Source organism: Synchiropus splendidus, chromosome 8 (genome assembly GCF_027744825.2).
Source record: "Synchiropus splendidus isolate RoL2022-P1 chromosome 8, RoL_Sspl_1.0, whole genome shotgun sequence".
NCBI classification, from domain to species: Eukaryota; Metazoa; Chordata; class Actinopteri; order Syngnathiformes; family Callionymidae; genus Synchiropus; species Synchiropus splendidus.
In genome coordinates, this window is record NC_071341.1 from 18,596,542 (window position 1) to 18,611,186 (window position 14,645).

The 14,645-nt window shown below is 39.4% G+C and overlaps 1 protein-coding gene across 1 annotated transcript in view; it reads right to left on the reverse strand.

Annotated features, from left to right (window-relative positions):
- The window catches only part of schip1 (schwannomin interacting protein 1), a 162,715-nt gene that overhangs the window by 100,248 nt on the left and 47,822 nt on the right, over positions 1-14,645 (reverse strand). The window lies entirely within an intron of this gene.

The window sequence follows — 14,645 nt, forward strand, 5'->3', positions numbered from 1 at the left end:
CATACCCAACAGCTAGAACAGATTAAAGGGAATTTACCCATGGAGCTTCAACCATAATGACATTCACTTTAAACATGAACACAATAAGCATATCCCTGGACAAGGTTTATGACAGATGTCAAAGAAAAGTATTTTTTCTTGCGCTGTTGGATCAAGATTTCTAAGAGTCTTAGCGGTGGTCGCCTTTTCGTACATTTACTTTTTTAATTTATTAAAGACACATAATTTCAATACAGTTTAATGCCGTTTGAGAATTAAATTTCTACATTGATATTCATTCAGTTGAAAGTAATTCGGGCTGTCAATAATGAATACTTTAAATCACGATTAATCGTGCTGCAGCCATAGTTAACTTGCGATTAATTGCATATTGATCACACATTTGTGTCTGTTCTAAATGCAAGATGTTATCAACACAAGAGTGGCCAATAACGTTTTCCTCATCCAAACATTTGTTCACTACAACAACCCAACATAACAGATATTGTCAAGAACATCCTTTAGAATAACCTCAGAGGCACTGAAGTGGTTCTAAAACATGCTAATATAACTGGCCACTCTTGCGTTGATAAAGTCTTCCCTTTAGTCACATTTAGAACAGATGCAAAATAGGTGATTAATTTGATATTAATCGCGAGTCAACTTGGCTTTAGCGTGATTAATTGAGATTAATCTGCTTCACAAGAAACACCAAACTCCCTTCAGCGTTTTTTTTTGGGAAGTTACCAGATCACTTAAGGACATTTATAATATCTGCTTGCTGAAAAACAGCAACAACACATAGTCGGGCAGTTAAAACACTATTGACATGTATTGGCTGTGATCTTCCTTTACTTATCCTCCTTCGGTTTGACATATGTGACTAACAGTATAAGAGATGGCGATGAGGTGATGAACAGCGCCAACGCCTGATCTTCAAGGTCTACTGAAGAAATTTGGTGACGTAGTTCTACATCTCCATCAGTGTGTGGTAATAAGCGGCAACCGCCAAGCCCAGAAAGAAGTTGACTTCCTTCTCCCTATCACCACCACAACCAATGGGCCTGTGTTGTGATATTTACTGATTCGAGAAAACATTTCTTGATCCAGAGGTACATGAATATTAGTGGAAACCTCATGAGAATTACGATGAGTTGGTGTTCACACTTGCAGTGGTTCGTCCTTCAGCAGCAGCAGCAGCAGCAGCGAGGGGACAGGCACGTGTGGTCATGCACGTTTTAACAGGGTGAGTAAAGAGGACAGACAGAGAGTGATGTGTTTCCCCCCGATAGTTCCCCAAGTGGGTGTCCATCAGATTAAATGACCGATTAGATGTTGAGCTTGTGAGACTTGGATACCATTCTAATGAGAGAGACCTGGCTCAAAGACAAACAAAAGACTTTCAGAAAACCCACTAGTTTAGTCGCATTATCTTGGAGGAGGAGACTCCATGAGGTTCCTTCATTTTTATTGGCCTGTGCGATGAGAAAATAATAAAGTTGGGTGAAAGCTCCAGTAATGGCTTTCATCGCGCAAAAAGGTGGAGAGGCAGAAGACGGGGCCGAGACAAAAGACTTGCCTCTTGTGCATGATTAAAGCCCCACTCTCTCTCACATGAGATGAATCCCTCCAGGACATATGCATAGGGCCGGCTCCATGATTAATGGCTCGGCTTTAGCGTGGCCGGATCAGCGCTGGTATTCACACAGGCGGAACACACAAGTGTACGCCACGCATCCATCTGCACACAGTCAAACATGAACATCTGCAGTATCAGGATATGTCCTCTTCCTACTCTGATAATGGTGGCTATCTCTTCCACCAATATTTGGGAAGCAGCTGAGCAAGCTAGTTCCATTCAGTTGGTTATGTTGTGTTGTTTAGAGGTAAACAGAACCGAAAACTTCTCAAAGTAATTGGCGAATGCTGACATAAACTAAGGAAGTTGTGACTGAGACAAATGACTGGTGCATTGTCCACACAGGTTTGTCAAATCTGTCTCACTGTCCATGCGTTATATGGGTCGGTGCGACTGTTCAACTCTGTTATCATACTGCGCAAAGCAATAAGGATTAGCATGTTGTCGCGGCTGAAAATAGCAGCTTAATTTGCTCGCTCAAAATAAAGTCATGAACATAGAAATTGTGTTTTTGTAGTCTGGGTGACGAATGAGCCGTTCTGGTGTTAAGATGGTGGCAATCTTCTGATTAGAGAAAACAGCTTACTGTAATGCATATTTCTGATCATCTCAATTGTGATTCGCAAAATTATTTGCAAAATTGTCTGTGTGCCTGCACTGCAGACCCAAATAAATTTAACATTTTGAAGTCATCCACAAACTTGCCAGTTTATAAACTCGACCGTTAGATGTTTTACAAAACTTGGACATTTCAATTACTGGCTACCTTTACCTTCTGCTTACTCTTAAATAACATTTTTGAATCGTGCCAACTGAAATATTTTTAAGTACACTGTGGCTTTAGGGGGCAACTGAATTTGCTTGAGGGCCACATTATACGTATACTACTGGTGTGAGAGGCCATCAAACCAAAAGACGATAGACGTGAAATAAGGGAAAAATAATATATAAAGAAAACAGGAAAAAGTTAGTAAACATGTTAATAATAATAATAATACAAAGATCAACTGCTGCAAATATAGATAAAAAAAACGTTCACACGTTCTGAAATGGGTTCTAAGGTAATACAATACCTTAATATAATAGTTCATAGATTAATTGTAGATATATTTTTATCGGAGGTATAAAGCTTATATTAATACATGAATATTATCTATTTATGTAGCAAATACTAGTACAGGAGTGAAGTGAAAAAACATTATTACAAAATAAACCATCTCTTTTTAAAATCTATTTTGAGGGACAATCATTTTCACCAAAACGTCATTTATTGCCTTTATTCGTTATGGTTATCACATAGTTATTGATGCACGAATGGTATTGAAAATAACAAGGAGAAAAGAAAACCAAGTCCTACTTCCTCACAATTAATGTTTAGAATTGAATAGTGCTAACCAATAAATGAAAACATTTATAGATGATCAGTTTCACTTGGACCTCTTGAGGGCCACATAAATACAGGGCCACATTTGGCCCCCGGGCCGCACTTTGCCTAGGTCTGCTTTAAATTGTCAATTATAACGATTAGTAAATATTTGGCCAATAACACTTAATTTTACCAGTTTAAAATGATCGAGTTTACAAGTCAAAATTTTAAGAGTAAATTGTCAGAACTTGCTAAAATAATTATTATCATGCAGCCAACAGTTCCAAGTGTTTATCCCACATTTGAAACAACAACCAACCAAACCAACAACCAAATGATTACTGAAAAACAAGCTCCTTCCAGCCATGGCATCTAAATGTGACTAGATTGAAGTGTTGAGGTCAGTACATTACAGTAGGTTCCCATTCAAGCTGTGTGTTCACCTGCTACGGTGAACCTCTTGTCCTCAGGATCTACGCCTCAGCATTGCTTTATTTTCTGGACTGCATTACACACATGCAAATGAAAGATGACTGCAGTCACATCTGCCACAGGAACAGGGAATGAATACTTTTGCTCCCCTGCTGAGAAAGTAAATGGCTTGTTGGTTTCCGTGTATGTGTCCTATGGAAATGACGGCAAAGTACATTTCAAGCCCGACAGCACAAGGTTTGATTTTAAAAGCTTTCACTGCTTTGGTGCTGAAAGATGAATTATGGATGTGTGTTTGTCTCCCTGTGTGTGAGGGCGTCTGCGGATTGAAAAGACAGAAAGGTTTTGATTTTGAAATACATGCAAAAGTGAAGGAAAAAAAGGTGTTTTTTTTTTTTACCTGTATTAGTACTGTAAAAAGCATCTGCTCTGCTTTTCGCAGCTGAAATACAGTCTGGCATAAGTGCCCTTTCATCATTCCTTCATCACTTTCTCCTTTCCTAAGAAACAATTCATTTAGCATCGTATTGATTTACTATAGATTTCCCAGCACATTTGTCTTTGTGTTAATGTGTTCACATTTATTTATATCATCCCAGCGTGAGAGAAGACCCACGCTTGGCAAACTGACAAATGTGCCTCTGGCATCCTTGATTTAAAGCACTTATTCATGAGAGTAAATAGTGCTGGAGCTGTACACTTAGCCTATAATGGATACAACAGCAGTTAACCAACATTCCAGGCACCTAACTCGTGACTGGATGCAGAGCTAAATGCTCCGGTTCACTGAAACAGTTCTTTCTCACCAAGGTCGCGGGGGAGCCAGAGCCAAGAGGCCCAGACTTCCTCCTCACCCCTCAGTTCTTTTAGGGGTAGACCAAGGTGCTCCCAGGCCAACCGGGAGACACAGAGTTACAAGCAGAGGGTAGCTTGAGTACGGCAATAGCATTCTTTGGCCGCTGCGCTCAACAGAGCGATGGCTGAGCGCCGTTCCATCATCGACAACATGCCTCCTATGGCAGATCTCTGGATTAGACTAGCAAGTTTGTGAAGAACATTAAATATGCAGGAGACTGTGTCACAAAAGCACAGAGTCGCGCTTTTGAACACTGACGTAAGCCCCGACTAACATGGAGGTAATGTGCTTCTCAATTATTTTCTGTTGCAACCGCCCCCATGAACAAGTAAACATTTCGTGGCCCCTCCAACTCTCCGGCGCCACTGTGAATGGTAGCATTTGTCTATAAAATTATTATATAAATACACCTCAGCATAACATTGTATCCTTGTAGCATAACATATATATATATATATATATATATATATATATATATATATATATATATATATATATATATATTAGAATAAAGTGTATACTAGGGTGTACACTTTATTCTAGTACGGCAAAAAAAGTGTTCCCCTGGCATCGCATCGAAATACTGCCTTAAACCAACACATCACGTCTTCTGATCTTCTAGTAGGACCCAACAATAAAAATGACCTGGGAGAAGGAAGTTGAAGTGTGTGCCGTGTAGTCTGGCTAACAGAAATTCAAATTTCAGACTAGACAGACTAAGCTGTTTAAATGCATTTTAAAAGTCAGAACTCAACGCAATAATTAGTTTTTCTGAGACGTCATGTAAACATGCTTAAAGATCTGGCCTGACGCCTCCTCCCTGATCCTTAAATTAAAAATGTATGGGACGTTTTTATCTCAACAAATCATTACCCAATTGACAGTATTCTCAGAGGCAATATCTTTCAATCACTCACTATTGATAGAAGAGCACAGCAAGCTCATATTTCACCCAGTTTTAGGAAGGAATCACCTCATTTGACAAACACAAAGTTTTCACAGAATCAAACTGTTCAGATCAGGGATAACCCACATCTTGCTGCTCGATGCGTGATGTGCCGAGCACAGAAGAAAAGGTGGTGACTGTGCCTTTCAGTCTCTGTGAGTAATTAGCTTCCTCAGTTTTGGGGGTCCTTCGGGGATCCTCACTTTGCCGGCTTGTTTCAGATACAGCCTATTATGGTCCTGTTTTTTTTTTTTTACAGCACTCAGTCGTTCCAGAGCATTAAAGCTGAACATATATCTTCTTGGCTTTAAATCGACGGCACTAAAATGCTGGGGCAATATAACCACCCACACTTACATGCACACCACTAGAGCACTTTATTTACACAAGTTGATAGTAAATGTGAGGTCGTAATTACATGATAAATTATCAAGAAGTGGGAAGCAGAAGAACAAAGTCAGCCTACTTTCTTTTTTACATCCACAAACCCAGTGTGAAGACCAGGATTTATCAATAAATAGATCAGCAAAACTGCTGAAGATGACGCTGATTTTACCGAGTCAATAAAACTTGAAGAAGTTTTCTACGAAAGCATATGAAACAAGGATTACTCAGGCAGTCCAGCACCAGTTTGCAGTCGAGCTCAAGTCTGATTTTCAGGAAATAAAGTCTGGATTTGGGGAGTGAGAACGAGCCAGTCTTAAAGTCTGAGAGATGCTCAATAGCCGTCAGCTGCTGATCACTCTTTCTGGGCACCAACACTAAATCTTCTGTTCAGTCATCTTCATTCCAATAATCCTCTTATTTGAGCTGTTTTTGGTCTCTGGCTTTGTGCTGGGAAACTGTCCATGGTGCTTTCCAGTCAGCGATATGAGTATGCAAGGAGGGTCAGACGGGAGATGAATGTGTGACAGCAATGCCTTGATTATCGATCTCCACGATCAAATGTCTGCCGGCTTATAATAGACAAGAGGCCTTGATACTGTGCTGCGGACTTCTGTCAGCATTTTCCACCCTAAAATAACCTCCTTTCCAACTGTTCCTTGCAAAGCATACCTGCAGCTTTGCACTTTGCTTCCTCAGAGAAGCAGAGCACAGAGGTTGTGACAAGCCAGAGTGCCAGAATCCAACTGTGAGAGAGATGGATCCCCAGCTGATCATCTCTGTGGGGTGCATCCTGCACTGCTGAAGGATAACACTTGCGAGGAGCCGGACCTTCTATATTTCACGGCAGGAACGACCAATGCATGTGAAATATGACAAGCGCTGAAGAAACCGAAGATCCTGGTACAAGACGTTGGAATTCCAATCTCATATGGGTGATCTGCGACTACCCATAATTGAATTATGAATCTGGAAATATACCGGTTCTCTAACTGATTATGAATGGAACCACTCATGGATGATGCTGTGAACATCACAATGTTATTACTGTCTACGACCTATTCATGACACGAAATGTAAAATTCATCCAGTTTGATTCATGACTTAGACTGCTCTTTCTTTTCCACTTGACATGTTTAGTGTCACCTCAGGACAGTCACAAAATTATTCATTATTAGATCTAATATTGTCCGTTATATATACAGTACAGTACAAGTCATTAGAACTGACATTGACTAAACAATGTGTCTCCTTTAGTTTCTAATAACTGTCATCTTTGTACGATGGGACCTCTCTCGCTGAACAGTCCATAAAATAGTGATGTGGGCATCAATCTTGAATATAAAATCGTCTAAACTGGTCTAATCCCTCTCCGTCTCTGTTTAGTAATGAGTTTGCCTGACTCGTCTTTAAATGAATGATGACCAAGCAGACATGAGGGAGCAGACAGCACATCTGATATCATGTAATTAGGGCACTGGTGAGATAGAGGGCTGGGAATTAATGGGTTTTAAACTACAGTCAGACAGACAAGCTGTGGTTTTCAATGAAATAAATCTGTGTGTGTGTTGATGGATTTACTTGAAGGATCCAGGCTGGCAGCTGAGCCGGGGGGGGGCAGCCTGTTTGCCTTAAAGTTTCCACTGCTTCTTGCTCATCGTTCTTTGCATAGTTTCAAATTGTTTACATGCTGTTGTGCACATTACAGAGTTCCCGTGAGCAAGTTCTGAAGTTCCGTGATCTTGTTCTCTTGGCATTGAGCAGATAGACTGGCAGAAGATGAATGACATGGACGCGATATTCATCAGTCTGCAAAAGTTAAGGCGTGAAATGCACTTCACCATCTGCTCATTTCACTTGTTTAATGATATTCTCACCACAGCTCCATCACTGCACAATGTTGTGACAGTGAACATGTTTTAAAATGGAAATGAAGGCTAGAAAAATGATTTTCTATCATAACTATTCTAAAAAAAAAAATGTGGGTAATGCATTAAGAGGTTGGTTTTACTGCAGGAAGTGAAGTTTTATGAACCATTTAGACATAGTAAATGTCACTTGAGAATAGGTGTGGTAAATAGCATGTGAGCCAATCATGTTTGCTGCAATAAATATGCAATTTGTTGCATAAAATACAGAGATGGTACTTTTCACCCTGATGTCAGGGGTCAGAAGAGTCGGGGCTCTAGTGGGCGTAATCTTAAGTGTTCAGTGTCCAGTGTGTTTTGTTGTTTTATAATTTCAGACGCTCTGTCCCAGGCCCTATATACTGTGGATCTAAAACTGAAAAACACATCAATGTTGCAGTACATTAACAATTTCAAAAAAATCCACAGAAGCTGCACTCAACAAATCATGAAATTTAAGCAAAAGAAAAAAGCAAAACCAAACAAATACATTTATTTGTGGCTTACCTCAAAAGGTGGTGCCACATCACAAAGGCCGGATAGATAAATGAAACAAAATACAGCAAAGCCCTTTGGGAAAACACACAGTGTTGCCTTTTCTGATCCGCCCTTTAGTAATTTATTGAAGAGTAGAAAGTGTTGTTCGATATAAACAAATACAAGGACGCATCGCAGGGACACAGACGCAGCACAATGCAGGCCTGGAAGCCTTCACTGCCAAAGTTCCCTTCTCACTACAAACTCAGTGGCAAAAGTTATGAATAAAATAGTACATTGGCAAACGTTAAAAAAATCTAATTTAGACCTTTCCTTCTGCCTGTAAACAGTTATCTTATTTGCAATCCCTATAGCAGGTCTGTTTCCAAATGTCAAAACACTCCTCCATTTCATGTCATGTCAGAACATTCAACATTCATGTCATGTTGATGAGTGGCGATTTTAATTCCGCCCACCGTATACGGCACACAAAGAGCAAAGCAAGTCAAGAAATGATTCCAGACTGAGAAATAAGGCAGCGCTTCTGTTTAAGAAAGACTGCTTTTCGTGTAGGAGAATGACTTATTGAAGTGTATTAGGTAATCTCAGTGCATAACTCACCGCTACAAGACACATTGAGGCCAGTCATATAGCAGCATGGTCCACTGAGCTCCACTCAACAGAAGAGGAACAGCAGTCAGCACACAAAAACAATGGGGAATAAATCTATTTTTAAATTCAAATAGGAGCTGTAAATCTTTTTGAAACCTCATGTTAAAGACAACAAATCACATAAAAAATAAGAAAATTGTTCCTGGGTATAACAAGACAGAACTAGATAATTTACATTACAATACTCTCAACAGATTCATATTTCTAATCTTCACTATTCACACTAAAGATGAGTTAACTCGCGATTCCAGGCAAATTAATCACGTATTTTCTATTCATAATGTAACTTAAAGGAAGTTCATATCAACACATTATTCGCCACTCTTGTGGTGATAAAAACCGATAATCCAAAATATGTGACTTTTTAACTGGCCATTAATCCTGAGTTAAATAATCTTTAGTGCGATTAATTGAGATTAAAGAATTGAATCTATTGACAGGCCTAATTAATACCACTACTTTATGGGCTTTGCTTGAACACTTGGTATGGACGGCTAAAGTTGAGGGTTAAGATTGAGGAATTGGACAGCTGTGTTCAAAATTCAAAAATGAGCCAGTGTCCAATATTCCAAAGAATGTGACCTAATATCAGAAACAAAAAGGTCTGTGTCGCTGAGATGATCGACATGTTGCTAACTTCACTGAGAACCGCTGCATGTTCCGGTAGACTCCACACAAGCAGGGAATTTTGCCCCACATTGTGGATTCAGAGCGAATTCTCCAATTCACAAAGGTACTTGAAGCAATACAAAAGTGAATTTGTAAGACTTTGAAATACATGCAAATCAGGGCCGCTGGTCTGGAAGTGTATTAGATCCATAATGTGATTGATGTGCTGTGATTTGAATACATTTATGGAGCCAGAGATATGCTGGTCATTTTCATATTCCAGCCTTTATGGCAAGACGACAGCTGCCTACTGGTGAATGTAAATCACCCAATGAAATATTTATCCACGGTGTAGGAAAGGCAGCTGGTGTGCACCGAGCAAGACAGGATGAATTAGCAAACACAAATGTAGGACAGAGGAAGCACATATAGCAGGGAGCGTATATTTATCTACAGAAAGACAATTACTACAAAAGACAAATCCCCACATCCTTTGCTTCTCCCTTCGGTAAAGTCATATGACTTCTTTAATACTAAAATATCTCCTTTCTCTGCCTTCTAGAAGTAGTGCCTGGACAGTTTATCCTTTGTGATTTACACTTAAAAGTCGGCTTTCACACACCCGCTTGCGTACATCCATCTTTTCCTCAGCTCCTTTCACTTTATTCAGAGTTCATGAACTCAGTGCATGACTGATTTCAAGCTCCATGGGAGGGAAAGTGTTGCCATATCAAAGCTGACAGGCGAGCTCTGTTTGTGTTGTTTGGAAAATGCAGCCGTTCTTGAAAAGTTTGAATATCCAGACGTGGTCGTCTACACTATGTCTGCAACCATTCGCCGCATAAATAAAAGTAAAAAAACAACAACACTGTTTGTGTCTCTCTTCACGTAGAATGCATAGACAAACCTGTTCATCTACATGCTGCTTCCCCTATTGCTACAGCCAGCTATTGAAGGAGTCCATAACTTCAACAGCAGATTCTGAGACAGCGGAAATCACTGATCATTTTTAGCATTTAAAGAAGTATAAAACCAACCCGGAAGCTCCACCAAGCGTTCGGCCCATATTTAACATTACACATAACAACCCATTCAGCATTTGTTAGCCATCTCCCACCAGAGAGTCATAAAAGGGAAGCTGAGGAACTGAGTCACTGCAGTAGACACAGTGAAATCAGATGGTGACTAAGGGAGAAAGACAAAGTGAGGTTTCTATATTCATCTCATACAGATGACTAAAGCTAGATGAGAGTTGTGCAGAAGCCCCTGGGGTCAGCTTTAAAAGCTTTTTTGAGTGACTCAACCATAGGCCTGGTAGTCTTAAATCTAAATAAGTTGAAAGTAGAACTGGGGTGTCAACACAGTCATGCACAGGGGCAAAATTAAAGACAAAATATATTTGCTGTAGAGTCCAAAACATGAGAAACCAGAAGGATATCTGTAGTTTAGCTTCCATGGCAGGATACTTTGCTTTTTCACGAATCACCTTTTGGATTTTTATAAATTTCCAGATACAATTTTGACAATTTCTAGAAAACAGCTTATTGACAGGTCACGGTCAACTTCATTGAAGCTAACCCGTATCGTGCTCATAATGTTTGAATTATCTGTACTACTATTGTAATATTTGCGTTTTATTTAATAGCAGATTGTTCATTTGATCATTTTTTCCATGTTTCAGTCACATATACAGGATGAAATATTTTCCCCAAACTTATAAAGGCCTTGTCTTCAAACAGGTCGAAGCAAAAATACATACATAATTTATCGAGTTGGTGACACTGTCCAGAAAAAAATGTTTTTCTTTCCCCATTCTGGCAGTGATTTCCCTCTTCATCAGCGTCGACACGCAGATGCCATTATGGAGATGGATTATCTGGCGGCGGCAGAAAGCAAGAATAAAAGACAGAGAAAGACTTCTTCCCCATCTTTTCATTAATCACAAATCAGTTTATTTCCCTCTGGAGACCAGACCACTCAGTGGGATGGAGAACATTCTCATCCTCACCTCGTTTTTTTTTTTTTTTTATTGTCCTTCTGCTCAACACATCCCCTCCCTTCCTCTTCTCGGCTTTCTGCAGTCTTTAAACGTCGAACCAATAAAGCGAAAAACAAAATCCCCTGCCTCTGGAACAGACCTAAAGTTTAGTATTTTAATAAAAACCACAGCTTAGATGGTCACATCTGAGCGGGCGCCCGCACACAACAACCAGAGAGGAGTATTTTCCTGCTGTCTTTTATATTTCTAGAGTCAGTTTAGTGTAACATTCTGTTCCACGGCTCAGCTGATACCGAGACTATTAGTGGGATCTCACAGGGCTGAATAAGCAGCAGGATTGTTCAACTTGAATAACAACAAAGACCTCTCAGAAAGCCAGACAGTCCAGTTTGTCAAAATCAAACAGAATGACTTGTTATTTTAATACATGGAAAGACAAGTGAGTTCTACTTTCCATCCTTTACTTTTTAATAATTACAAACAACACATTGACATGGCTATTCTTAACTATGCTCAGCGTTACAGGATAAATTGAACATAATCTAGATATTGAATATATTTGAATTAAATTTGTGTAGCATTTAAAAAACACTGGTGATTTGTCTCATATATCAAACATCAATGACCACACGGTTGGTCCGGCCGCCATCCACTCAGCCTTACAGACGTGTGGATAAACGGAGACCATCACAAGTAGATGTTCTCAAGGTTGGTTTAATTGAGAGGAAGCGGAGCTGGTAATTACACTGCTGATGGAATAGAAAGGACTTCTGCCAAATGAGGCTGCAGTCAGCAATACAGTAGGTCTAATGTGTTTCAGTTTGTGTCAGGACCTCTCAGATAAATGCAAGTAACGTCCTTAATAACACAATAAATCATGAAGTTAAACTACGCAGAAACTCTGGACTTTGTGGCAAAGAAATAAAAAGCAAGAGTGTTGTAATCAGTATTTATTGTAAGGAAACAAGTTAAGACAAGATTAATTGGCGTCACGTACGTCCCATTGCAAAAGGCCGCGATCACTGTTGGTTGGTTTTGTGATTCTATCCAAGCTCACAGATGATGTTATTTTATTTGCTAAGTTTTAGTCTTTCTTTTATTGTTTTATATGCATTCAGTTGTTTTATTTGTATTCAGAACATTTTATTGTTGTTCCTTGTTTATTTTATCGTTCTGAATGTTTGTTTTTATTCAATTGTGTGAAGCACTTTGTGGCTAACGTGTTGTATTTTCAGTGCTTTATAAATACTGGAAATGATGTGGCATGGCATGGCATGACATGGTATGTTGTTGGTATGTGTGGTATGCTATAATATGGTATTGCACAGTGTGGTACATTGTGGTATGGTACGGAATGGCATGGGATGTATCAGCTTCCTCTCAAAAATGCATATAACAACATGGCTACACAAGTAAGATGTGTAAAGATAATACAGGATTCATGACATCTTAACTTGCAGTTTGGTGTTGACTTTGAACTATGCAGTAACTATGAAATATGTTGGGAGAGTAAAAAGCAAGGATATTGCATTCAATATTGTCGAAATAAAATATTTAATCTCAGGAAACAAAGCCTCCGTTGGTGTCATTATTAAGTTGTGACTGGTACTTATATATTTATTATTCCCTTTGGAAGGATGAGAAAAATAAAGTATATGGGCTTAAATAAGGATGATATGACGTCAATAAAACAATGATCACATTACAACTCAGTATAATGGACCCACTCTTGAAGGCTGCTTGTCAGTGAGCGCTTTACAGAGAGGACTTAACTCTTTCATTCCTGACCGTTAGTTTTGCTTGCAGTCAAACACATATGTGCGGCGGAATAAAATGCATCCAGCCATGGCATCACTTAGGAAAGCATCATCCCTGTTTGCAACACTGTGAAGAAAGGAGTCACTAGGGTGGATTCAAATGCCATACAGTAGAAGTTGCTACCAGACAGGTTACAGCCAGTGGAGCCTCGGGGGGCTGCCTTCCGCGACGTTAAACCTCTATCGGCGAGCATCTTTGTGTGCCCGCCAAACAGAGACACCTAAGACTGATGTCAGTCGCAGTGCCAAATTCACAATTTTGGCACCGTATCAAAGCCATGTCTGGCCAAGGTTTTCTGGAAGGTCTTGCTAGAGAGCTGTGATCCAACATCTTCTGACAAAAAACAGTTAAAATATCATATCAATGAATGACACTTCTTAGTAGTCACAAACTCTTACTTTCTGGCAGCAGAGACTCTGACAATGCTAAGTCTTACTGACCAAACAGTTCCACCTTCTTCCATCTAAATGTAGAAAAGGGCCATGAAGAACTTCGTTGAGTAGACTTAATGAAATCCATACTTCCCTCACAAATCATGCTAATCAGTTTCATGCTTTAAGATTAAACTTCTTACGACGATGATATCTTCAAACTCAAGTACAGCACTTCATTGTTCAGCTAATCTGGTCTAGAGAAGCTCAGCAAAGAATGAGGAGCGTCGTCTGAACCGCTTCAATGGTATCAATCAGACGCGGATGTTCATGTGGGGCCGTTTCAAGCCGGTGAATAGATATGACATTATATGATAGTGTTTCTTCGGGGAAATGAGAATAAGAGCTTCACTTCTGAAAGGGAACAAAGAAAAGAGATCAAAAAGGAAGAATGGAGGAAGAGGAGAGAAGGGAGGAGATATAAATATAGATGCAGGGCCGGAAAACCCGGCAGCTCGTTCCTGAGTCTGACGTAACTCAGAAAATGCTTAAATATTTCATTGGACACTCTTTAAAACACTCAAGGAGAATAGGGCCACAGAACACCATTTAAGGGTTCTTTATTAGCCTCTAAAGAAAGCTGGTGTGTTTCTTTTGTTCAAGAGATCAACTTAATCATTTAGGTTAATAAAAAAAGACAGTCAAATGACTAATTTTTTTTTTTTTATTATTAGTTTAGATATGAATGTAGCTTGATACTCGAACTGTGATAAAAACAGGAGGAGAGTATACACCGGGATCCAGGTGAAACAAAGCTGAAACAAGCGGGTTTCACATAAAGCAAAACAGTGACCCCCTGTGGATTTCATCAGATAACACACGGAAAAGATGCCCCGATAACCGCGCTTCTTTCCTTAAGGGACTAAAGAAGAATAAACATATATGATGGAAATGTCAGGAGAGGATAAATGGAATGAGGCCAAATACTTGGGGAAAAAAACAAAAACAGCAAGACAGCATAAAACTACGTCAAGGTCACAACGAAAAACAAATTAACATACCAAAAAAAGAGAAGAAAAATTCTGATTTGAAAGACGAAAGAAAGAAAGAAAACAGAAAGAAAGAACGAAAGAAAGAAAAAGAAAAAAGAAGGAAGGTTAAAGAAGAGATTAGAGAATAACTAGAGACAC